General features: G+C 38.5%; 2 pseudogenes; both read left to right on the forward strand.

Moving 5' to 3' along the window:
- The first annotated feature begins 2154 nt into the window (after positions 1–2154).
- LOC135679564 (type IV inositol polyphosphate 5-phosphatase 7-like) lies at positions 2155–7249 on the forward strand (annotated as a pseudogene).
- A 677-nt stretch (positions 7250–7926) lies between these two features.
- On the forward strand, positions 7927–8045 carry LOC135680166 (5S ribosomal RNA; annotated as a pseudogene).
- The last annotated feature ends 2478 nt before the right edge of the window (positions 8046–10523 follow it).

Genomic DNA, 10523 nt, shown 5'->3' on the forward strand with positions numbered 1-10523 from the left:
AAACCTTCCTGTATGTTTTAGCTCATTATGTGAAGGAGAACGACAGGAAAGAAGATACAAACCGTGCATCATCTGTGTGATACCGTCAGGTTAACACACAGAGCTACAGCGACTTCCTACTTGGAAAGATACGTGAACAATAACAGGACAACGACAATGGGGGAGGAAGAAAAGCCTAAGTCCATGAGTAGAAAACTGGAAGCTTGATATGAGACAGATAGTGAAAGCAAGTAATATGGTAGAGGTCTCAGAGCTGAACTCTGAAAAGCCCTGAGGCAGTGATACTTTTACCTGGAGTAGGGGCCTTCCATGATCTGCTCTAGAATAAATCCAAGGGATGGTGCATCGAAGCTTTTCAACAAGACAGTGACATCAATCTGTGGTCCAGCATGTCTGAGACCAGTCCAGTTGAATAGACATACAGCCAAAAGTGAAGCTATCTATCCGTCTTTGTTAACCCCCTTGGCAGCGTGGTCATCAGCAGCTACTTGCTTACTGTAGCATTTTTCATCAAACGTGTATGTGGATCTCATGGGAGCCACTGGTTCGTAATGTCACCAGTTGGGCCATTACAGGACAACATCAGGTCTACTAAGTTCTCAGTATCTTATCAGTTCTTACAGACATGCTCGTCTGAGACAGTTGTTGATGCTGATACCTCATCGGTATTAGCAAGACAGGGTCGTCGGCCTGCAATGGATCTTCTGCTTGCCTTTCCATTTGACTCATCTTCGTGGCACCAATGCTTCCACATTGAATCTAAACCTTGGTTGTTGTCTCATCAAAGTCTCAGTCTGAGGAACTCTCTCTCACACACACACACACAGCGACGTCTTCACTTCCTCTAAGACGAAGGATTCAGCATCAGGAACGCTTCACGTCCTCACACGATTCACCACCGAAAATTCCAAATGCATGCTAAGACCACCGTACGCAATTTCTTTCTCGATGGCTCATGTGGTTTTGGATTTGATTAGATAGGTTGATGGAGTAGATCACATGGCGAATGCCAACTCATTGAAAGTGAGTTGGATTGGACATGTAGACGTAATTGTCCGTGTCCTTTTCAGTGTCATTCTCCTCAATGAGAGAGAGAGAGAAAGAAATTGAATTATTAGCTTATATAATTTGAAGTCTTCCAATTAAATCCGTTTATATTGCTTGAAATAGTATGCAAAAGCATAGTCTGGACCAGTGCTTAACCTCAGTCCATCCAGATATTAGTGTTGCAAACTCGGTAGGGACGGCGCTTCCCCTAAAGGATGTTGAGCTTTTAATTCGGTCGGTACAAAGGACATGCCTTTGTGACAGTCATAAAAGAAAAGAAAAGAAAAAGACAATAACAAAACAACAAAAAGTGAAAGAATACCGCAATCAATCATACTAACAATTCCAACCAAATCGTGTTCTCTTAATCACTCTTATTCTGTTCTTTTCTTCTTCTAATTTCCTGTATTTACATATTTAATATTCTCAATAATTAAGTTTTAAAATTATAATTAGTATTTATTAGGTTTCATTCTTTTACTTTTCAAGCGTATCTATCTGATATTCTATTTTTGACATAATAATTTAAAATATTAAACTTCTTTAAAAATACTAATATCTTGGCCTTTAATTAAAACAAAAGATTCTTAAAAAGAAACATCTTAAGAATTTGACATGTCAAAAATAACTTTAAAGTATATAATATATAATAAAAGGATGAATCCATCGTGATTTTGAACAGTCATGATCGTAGTATTAAAATCGTACATCAAAGAGTATTGATAGTCACATGAAAATAACGATAATCTTACGATACAATAGATAACGAAAACGACAATAATAGACGAAGTCAATCATAATAGAATAGTAAGATGGAAGTTAATAATAATATTATATTTAAAAAAAATAGTATTTTAGGTAAATAACATAAAAAATATACTAAAAATAAAAAAAATTGAAAGTGTTTTTTGAGGATTTGTCAAAAAAAAAAAAATCTTCTGTTGGCTTTATAAATTTTAAATTAATTCATGCCTTTTTTTAAGTCATCAAGTACTATCTCATAAAAAGGATAAATAAAATAAAAAAAAGAAATTAAAATGACAAGCGTATAACTCTTCTCCCCATCTGCACACCAATAAATACGCGTACCAACAGCAAGTTAACTTTTCGTGAAGAAGAGACTGCTCTTCCGCCGCGCATGAAGAGGCCAATGGAGGGCGGAGAAAGTTGCGCACGGGCGGTTGTTGTAGCATGTAGGTGAAGATTCTGCGGCCGGACAAGAGCTTCGACAGCTCATTTCTTATCCCTACTGGTTACTTATTGTATCTATCTAATATGGATTCTGTTGTCTTCCACATAGATTTTTTGCTTCACATTGCGCTGTTTAAGTTTTGGGCTTGATTGAGGGTGTTTGTGCTCTTCTAATGGGTTGTTCGTGTTTATTTCTCTTCGCAATTGGATGTCTTAGTCGATTCTGGTCAACAGGGATTTGAAGGTGAGATAGTAATCCCTCCTCCATCTCCCGATTTCCTTCTTCTAATTGACTAGATTGCTATCTTCTTCTCCAAAATCTTTAGCTCTTACTGCTTCCAATCTAAATTACTACTGGTTTTTCGCTTTGGTCGCGTTGTAGCCTTAACATCAACAACTACATGGGGAAAGGTGCAAAAATAGTTCTTTCCCCCCTTTTCCCTTTTTACCATATAGAAACTGACAGTGATCCAGCCTAGTTCCTTGGCATTTAATTTGTATCTTGTTTGGCAGAGAAGAGAAGAGCTCATCTCTTTGATTACCATCAAAGTCTCTGGTTAGCTATCTGATCCTGTGGAGAATAAATGAAGTAATGTGAGAAAGAAGAGTGCCTCGGTCTCTCTTTGGTCCTATTATTCTCGAGGGGGAACCAAGAAGAGCAAATCGCCACAAGTTGTAGCAGGGAGGGCGTAACAATTCATCAGATGTATGTCGAACTTCTGAAGCAATGAGAGATTGGGGTTCAAAGAAAAACAAGGTGTCTGGCACACACTATGCAAGTTTCGACTGATTTCTTTCGACTGCTTTGTGCTGATTTGGTCTCTTGTTTCTTCTTTCCTCTTTTGAGAAGCTTTCATGGTCTAAGTCCCTGGTCAGGAGATGGTTCAACATCAAGAGTAAAGCTCAGGACTTCCATTCGGACAATGTTTTTGGTCAAGGTGGGTCACATGCTTCTGTTCATGTCACATCTCTCTTCTGTAATCTGAACCAGTCTCCGGTTCTTAGTGGTGTTTTCTTTCTGCTGCCTCTCAGGACAGGAATTTCAGGCAGTGTTAACATGTTGTCTTCGTCTTCCCTGGATTCCAAGATCCACTTTTATTTGTTTGATCTTCCAATTTACCTTCTTTGTTTTTCTATTGGCACAGATATCTGGATAGAGCCAATAAGTATATTTTCCTCTTGTTGAAGAGCAAAATCAATATCGTTGTTGAAATTGTGGAGTCATGTGTGTATATACATCACTGCGTTCAAACAATAGCCTGTTTTTTCCCTCATTTTGAAGTGTGCATTCTTTTCAGGAGCTGATGACGAATGGAGTACCTTCCCAGTGAGGGAAACATGCAAAGTTGGGAAAAACAAAGCAGGTTAAATAGACATGTTCTCTCCTTCCCCAATTCCTTAGAATTGTCTACCCTTTCCAATATGCTTTCTTGATTTCTAATTTAATCATCCATTGGTTCATCAGAGAGACTGCACAAAGAGAGCACTGATCAAGCTCACAGAGGAAAGTTTGTTCTTGATGCAGCTGAAGTCACTGAGACCCTGGAGTACAGGTGATTCATATTAGAATTTAATGGCTGCAATCCATCTCTTAAATTTGACTAGTTGTTATCTTTTAGTTGAATGGCAGTGTCAGCTGATGAGATTTCTTTGTTGTCTAGGATTTTTGTTGCCACATGGAATGTAGGTGGGAAATCTCCACCAAGTAATCTGAATCTCGAGGACTGGCTGCGTGCCTCACCTCTTGCAGATATATATGTTCTCGGGTATATGCTACACTGTCATATGTATCATATGTTTGAGTCAATTCAAGGACAAATGATGGGTGCTAGCATCCAACTTCTTCTTAATGGATTCTCAGGTTTCAAGAAATTGTTCCTTTAAATGCGGGAAATGTTCTAGGCACAGAAGACAATGGTCCAGCTAAAAAATGGGTGTCTCTCATTAGAAAGGCACTGAAGAATCTTCTGGATGCCAGCAGTAATGGAGGATACCAAACACATTCCCTAGTTTCTAATCCGGTTGTAGAGCAGAACGACCATATTGGATGCTCGTCAACAGGGCAAAGAAATTCATCTTTCTTCCACCGACATTCTTTTCAGTCTTGGGGTCTTAGTATGAGAATGGATGAAGATATCATGGCCCCACAAGTGAGGTTGGATCATCGCTATAGCGTTTGTGACCAGGTTATCTTTGGAAGCAGACAAAGTGATTATGATCCTAGTTATAGATTGAATGGATTCTATGATGATGAGTACATGAATGGAGATTCTCCTGGTGCTGTTGTTTTCTCACCGACATCACATGGCCATGCTGCTTCATCTACCGAGGAGAGAGATGGGTCAACAGGACACTCAAGGTACTCTGAAGAAGAAACCATACACTATTCGAAGAATTTCCTACTTAAAAAATCTTTCTGGTTTATATCCAATAAATACAGTTCTCTCAAAAAATTCACTTCAATTGACAAAAAGGTTTTGGATCATTGGGAATTTTGTTGGTTTTGGATAACAGTAATACCAGATGATATCAATAAACTTAGTTCATGCTCTCTTTCCTGAAATACTAGATACTGCTTGCTGGCAAGTAAACAAATGGTTGGGATATTTCTCACAGTGTGGGTGAAGAGAGAGATAAGAGACAGCATCCGGAACCTTAAAGTCTCCTGTGTTGGGAGAGGATTGATGGGTTATCTTGGAAACAAGGTGAGTAGCGTGATTATTTTCCATGTTTGTTATTTGTAATTCTACTGTTCATCCCTTATCATTTAAGCTGTCTACACATTTGTGCAGTCTAAACACATGTATGATTTGTGCTACTCAAAAAATAATAAATGTGTCTTCTGTATAAGAATCTTCATTTTGGCACCAAACAAGAATCTTACACTTGTGTATTCCAGGGTTCAATTTCGGTCAGCTTGTCTTTCCACCAAACAAGCTTCTGCTTCATCTGCAGTCATTTGACATCAGGCCAGAAGGAGGGAGATGAGCTTCGAAGGAATTCTGATGTCATGGAGATCTTGAGAAAAACTAGATTCCCACCCGTCCATGGGGATGAGAAGTCACCAGAAACCATCCTTGAACATGAGTAAGCCTATGCCACAGTAGGTAATTGAATGTCAAACAAATTCCATATTTCTCACAGATTCTCCCTTGCATTCCTTTCTTGACAAGTCGAATTATATGGCTCGGGGACTTAAATTACCGAATTGCTCTTTCACATCGCTCTGCGAAGGCTCTTGTTGAAATGCGAAACTGGAATGCGTTGTTGGAGAAAGATCAGGTAATCCTATTTTCTGACTTAACTAGCACGAGAAAGAACACTGCAGTTTAGAATGTGGTGAAACTTATTCTATAGTGTAGAATGTTTCGTTTGTTGAGTTAGTACTGTTATATTTTTCACAATCTATTTCTTTTACTCATAAGGAGGCAATGATGAACATTTAATGTATTTACGATGGACATGATTCTCAGTATGATTCCTTCTCCATTGTCTGAACCATAATTTTCTCTATGGCAGCTTCAGTTGGAGCAAAGATGTGGTGGTGTCTTTGAGGGCTGGAATGAAGGAAGAATATACTTTCCTCCAACATATAAATATTCAAACAATTCAGATCAATATTCTGGGGATGTCATGAACCAAAAAGAGAAGTGTCGAACACCTGCATGGTTATACTTAACTGACTTATTTAAGATTTCTTCATTAATTTTTCAAAATTACCAAAGTTATTGGATTTGTGAAACTGATGGGTTTGCTCAATTGTCTCAGGTGTGATCGTATTTTATGGTATGGAAGAGGCCTTAACCAGCTGTCTTATTTTCGTGGGGAGTCCAGGTTTTCTGACCACAGACCGGTCTCTAGCATTTTTACAGTAGAGGTCGAGTCAATTAAACATAATCAAATATAAAAACATAACTTGCTCAAGTTCTCAATTTGAGAACATATAACTTTGGCCAATCTCACATGGGTTCAGGATCTGATTTCTCCTGAAAATCTTTTACTATAATTTAGTTGTTTTTGGAGGGTTGTGCATATCGGCTCCACAGAATTCCGTGAAAGGAGGTATTTCGTACTGTCTCCAAGAACATGAAGATACTTTGTGTGATCTCTGCTATTGTGTGAGCAACTTGCTCGGGAAAGTTCAATGTTGCACAAGGGTGGAGCAAACTCGGTTACATTTATCCAGCATGGTAAGCATAAGTAGTACCCAGGAGCTCTTTAATTTCATGTGTAAAGGGAACATACATTTGAAGATACATTTATCTCTCTTCAAACTTCATTGACAGTCTGAACTCATTCTTCTCCCGACTTGAATTTAGGCCCAGAAGATCTACGATCCTATCCTTAATCTGTTGCAGTGCATGCTCTTTCCGAAACCAGGTACCCAACCTATGCAAAATCTTTTTCGTGATTCGTTCTTCCAATATCTTAGTTCATATTACTACTGCATCATTGTAATATTTTAATTACAAAACAGTTTTTGGGTTTATAGCTAGTTATCAAACTCCTTTACTGTAGTGTATTTCCAAAAATCAAATGGCTTATGCCGTTTGACAAGGATTTCATCTTTGTTTCTAAATCTGTTCAGCTGAGAAAAAGAAGCAAACAGGTGTTCCATTATCACTAATCTATGATATTTTCTACGGCAACGTCTTGATGAATTTATATTGCAATTGTTTTACATTTTAGGCATCTAACCATTTCTGTTTCATCCATGATTTAACAGGACAAAGTACATAGGATTTTGTCAGAAGAGAAGTTTAGTCCGCAAAGATGAAAAAGGAAGTGTCCATCTTCTAGCAAAGCAACAAAGCTTTCAGTAATCACCACAAAAATGTACAGTTTATATGTCTAGAAATGAATCCGGTCATCCTTTGTTGTTTTTCTTATGGAGAAAAGAACGTCTAATTCTATGAAAAGAAACAGTTGTGATACACTGATCAACTCGAACATGCCAAATGTATATTCAGTAGTATGCAAATATAGGTTCATGATATGAATTTTTTGGTCAGACCATATATTTGTTTTGTGGTTTAAAGCTTATTTGGTTGATGTTATTTGCATATACTTGTCTATGTCTGGTGTTCTTCGCCTCACATCAACTCTAAAAAGCTGGTAACAGACTGATACGAAGGGCAACCTAGTTGACAGTGATTTAGTATGCTCCGTGATGGGTATATGTTTCAAAAACAATGGATAACTCGAGAACTGATGTTGTGATTGATGATACAGTGCAACCCAGGTTCGATGTCTCTCTTACACGGAACACATGTCACACTTAGAATGCAGCGATAGATATTCCATCGAGTAATAATATGAAGAATAAGACATAATAATCAAAGATATGTTGCGGCTAAGGTCCGTATCCTTCGCTTTAAAACAAAAAACACTTACAGCCTGTTCACGATGAATGGAGGAGTAGTATATTGAAAGAATTCTAAACAAGATACTACTGTTGACTCGACCACAGAAACGGAATATATTGTTAATGCCCGAGCGATGAATACCGATGTCGTAGACCTTCGAGGCAATGGTTTTTGGGCTACAATAGCAATTCCAATATCGTTCGAGAAGGTTACAACAATTTTAGCACGACGCTATCGAATCGACCCTATGCAACCCATGTATAGGGGCTCGCCCATCACTAGTCGCAATGTGCACTTAGGCGATGGATGAAACACACAACATGGTTGCAATCATATTAGCACTAAAGCACTAGATCTCATTAGAACTCCGAAGTTAAGCGTGCTTGGGCAAGAGTAGTACTAGGATATGTGATCCCCTTGGAAGTTCTTGTATTGCTTCATTTTACTCCTGAGCAACGAAAACCGATGTCGTAGACCTCCCGTGTAATGGTTTTCAAGCTTGAAATTTATCATGACCACTTTGCTGTCAACCACATAGGGCTTGAAGAGAGTTTTCCGGATTGGGTCGCAACTCACAATAATGATTCCATGATTGTTCAAGAAAGTTACGATGGTTTTAGTCCGATAGAATCAAATCGGGCCTACATGAACCAAGCACGGGGGCTCCACCCATCACTGGTCATGACATGCACTTAGGCAATGGACGACACACATAGCATGGGTGCAATCATTCCAGTACTAAAGCACCGGATCCTATCATAACTCTAAAGTTAAGTGTGCTTAGCAATGACCCCCTAGGAAGACCTCGTGTTGCACTACTTTTTATGCCTAAGTGATGAAAATTGATACCATAAACCTCCGCGATGATGGTTTTTGGGCTCGAAATTTATTGTGATTGCTTTAAATCAACCTTATGGGGGCTCAAAGAGAGCTTTTTGGATTAGGGTCACAATAGCGATTCCAAGATCATTTGAGAACGTTACGATAGTTTTAGCACAACAAGGTCGAATCGGCCGTATGTGACCCATGCACGGGGGCTCCGCCCATTACCTGCCATGATGTGTACTTAGGCGACAAACAACGCACACAGCATGTTTGCGATCATACCAGCACTAAAGCATCAAATCCTATCAAAACTTTGAAGTTAAGCGTGCTTTGGCGAGAGTAGTAGATGAACTCTCATGTTTCACTCCTTTTTGTGCCTTAGTGACGAAATCTGATGCTATAGACCTCTAAGGTAATGGTTTTCGGGATCGAAATTTGTCGTGACCATTTCATAGTCAATCTCTTGTGGGTTGAAGAGATTTTTTCAGATTTGAGTCGCAATAATGATTCTGAGATCATTTGAGAAAATTACTATGGTTTTATCACAACGGGATCAAATCAGCCATGCATGACCATCACTAGCCATGACATGCACTTAGGCGACGGACGATGCAAAGTATGGGTACGATCATACTAGTACTAAAGTACTGGATCCCATTAAAACTCCGAAGTTAAGCGTGCATGATAAATATTCATTTTATGATGTTTTGACATGTGGTAATATAGTCCAAAAGAAAAAAAGAGCTATGGACTATGTGGCCATCAATCCAACATTAAATATTGGATGAATATTTCACTCCAATAAAGTGTGGAGTGCTGTTAATTCTTCTTATATTAATTCTTCTTATATTAATTCTTCTTAATGTTAGCTAAGGTAATGGTTTACAAAAATTTACTTACTAAAACATAAGAATTTAAAACCGTATTTGATAAACTCTTATCAGTAAAGCTGCCGATAGATATTTTCAGATGCCAGTTAACCTAACCGGTAAAGACTTGATTATTAATAAGTCTTCACTATTTATCCTTTGTATTAATAAGTATTTACTAATAACAATAATAATAAGATTTTCAAATACCGAATACCGAATCGGATACGTGACAACACTCAAGTGTTGGGTCGTCTATGTCCATAAATACAACCAACATAAGTGATACGCGTGCCTATGAAAAAATTACTAATATATTATATGAGATAATGATATCATGCTTAATTATCTTTTAATAAAGCCTTCAAATATGACTATCGTCCTAATGTCATCGAGAGGAATGAGTTTAGACTATAACAAATCTTTTTAGTTATGGGAACCCATTCTCTATGATGAGAGACCACATAACAATGTTCGATGTAATAACATTGGCAGTCCAACGAGCAAAATGATATGACATAATAAGTGCACTCATTATATGTATGGAAGGAGTATGACTTTAAGTCATCTTTGGCTCGAAGAGCATAGCTCTCAGAAGCCTCAGCATAGTCCTTTTTATATGTGACTCAATACCTAAATACACCTATCTAATATGGTTACTTACTCCTTTGTGAGAGAATCTATAGCTAAGGATCTAAATAATATTTAGAATATCTTGTTAATAAACAATATACTTATACATAACTATTAACACATGATATGATACGAAAGTGATGACCTAACTACCACCTCAACAACATAAGTGTTACGCGTCCCACACCCCAATGCCTTATGGTTGACATGTTACATTGATGACATCTCGATATCGTGTGAGTGATCGAGTTGGATCAACCATTATCGTATCGTAGATTCAATGGGATATGACACCTCGATTGCAACAGTTACATAACCCAATATCGATCCTCCCATGACCGAGCCGAGCCTACTTAGTCCGCCAGTGCTGTTTTCCAAGTGTACCGAGCCCTCAGTCGTTTGTCGACGAACCCCACATCCATGATATTATTGTTGTGTTCGCTATCTCCGACCACAAGCAAGAGACGAATGAGCATCTGACGTGGGACAAGGTGGTGAAAGGCGAGACCCAGCTGGTGTCCGGGCTCCAGTACGAGTTGCTGGTGATGACCAAAAATGAGATGGACGTTTCCGCTAGGTACGAGGCGGTGGT

This window comes from Musa acuminata, chromosome BXJ1-7 (assembly GCF_036884655.1).
Source record: "Musa acuminata AAA Group cultivar baxijiao chromosome BXJ1-7, Cavendish_Baxijiao_AAA, whole genome shotgun sequence".
Taxonomy (NCBI): domain Eukaryota; kingdom Viridiplantae; phylum Streptophyta; class Magnoliopsida; order Zingiberales; family Musaceae; genus Musa; species Musa acuminata.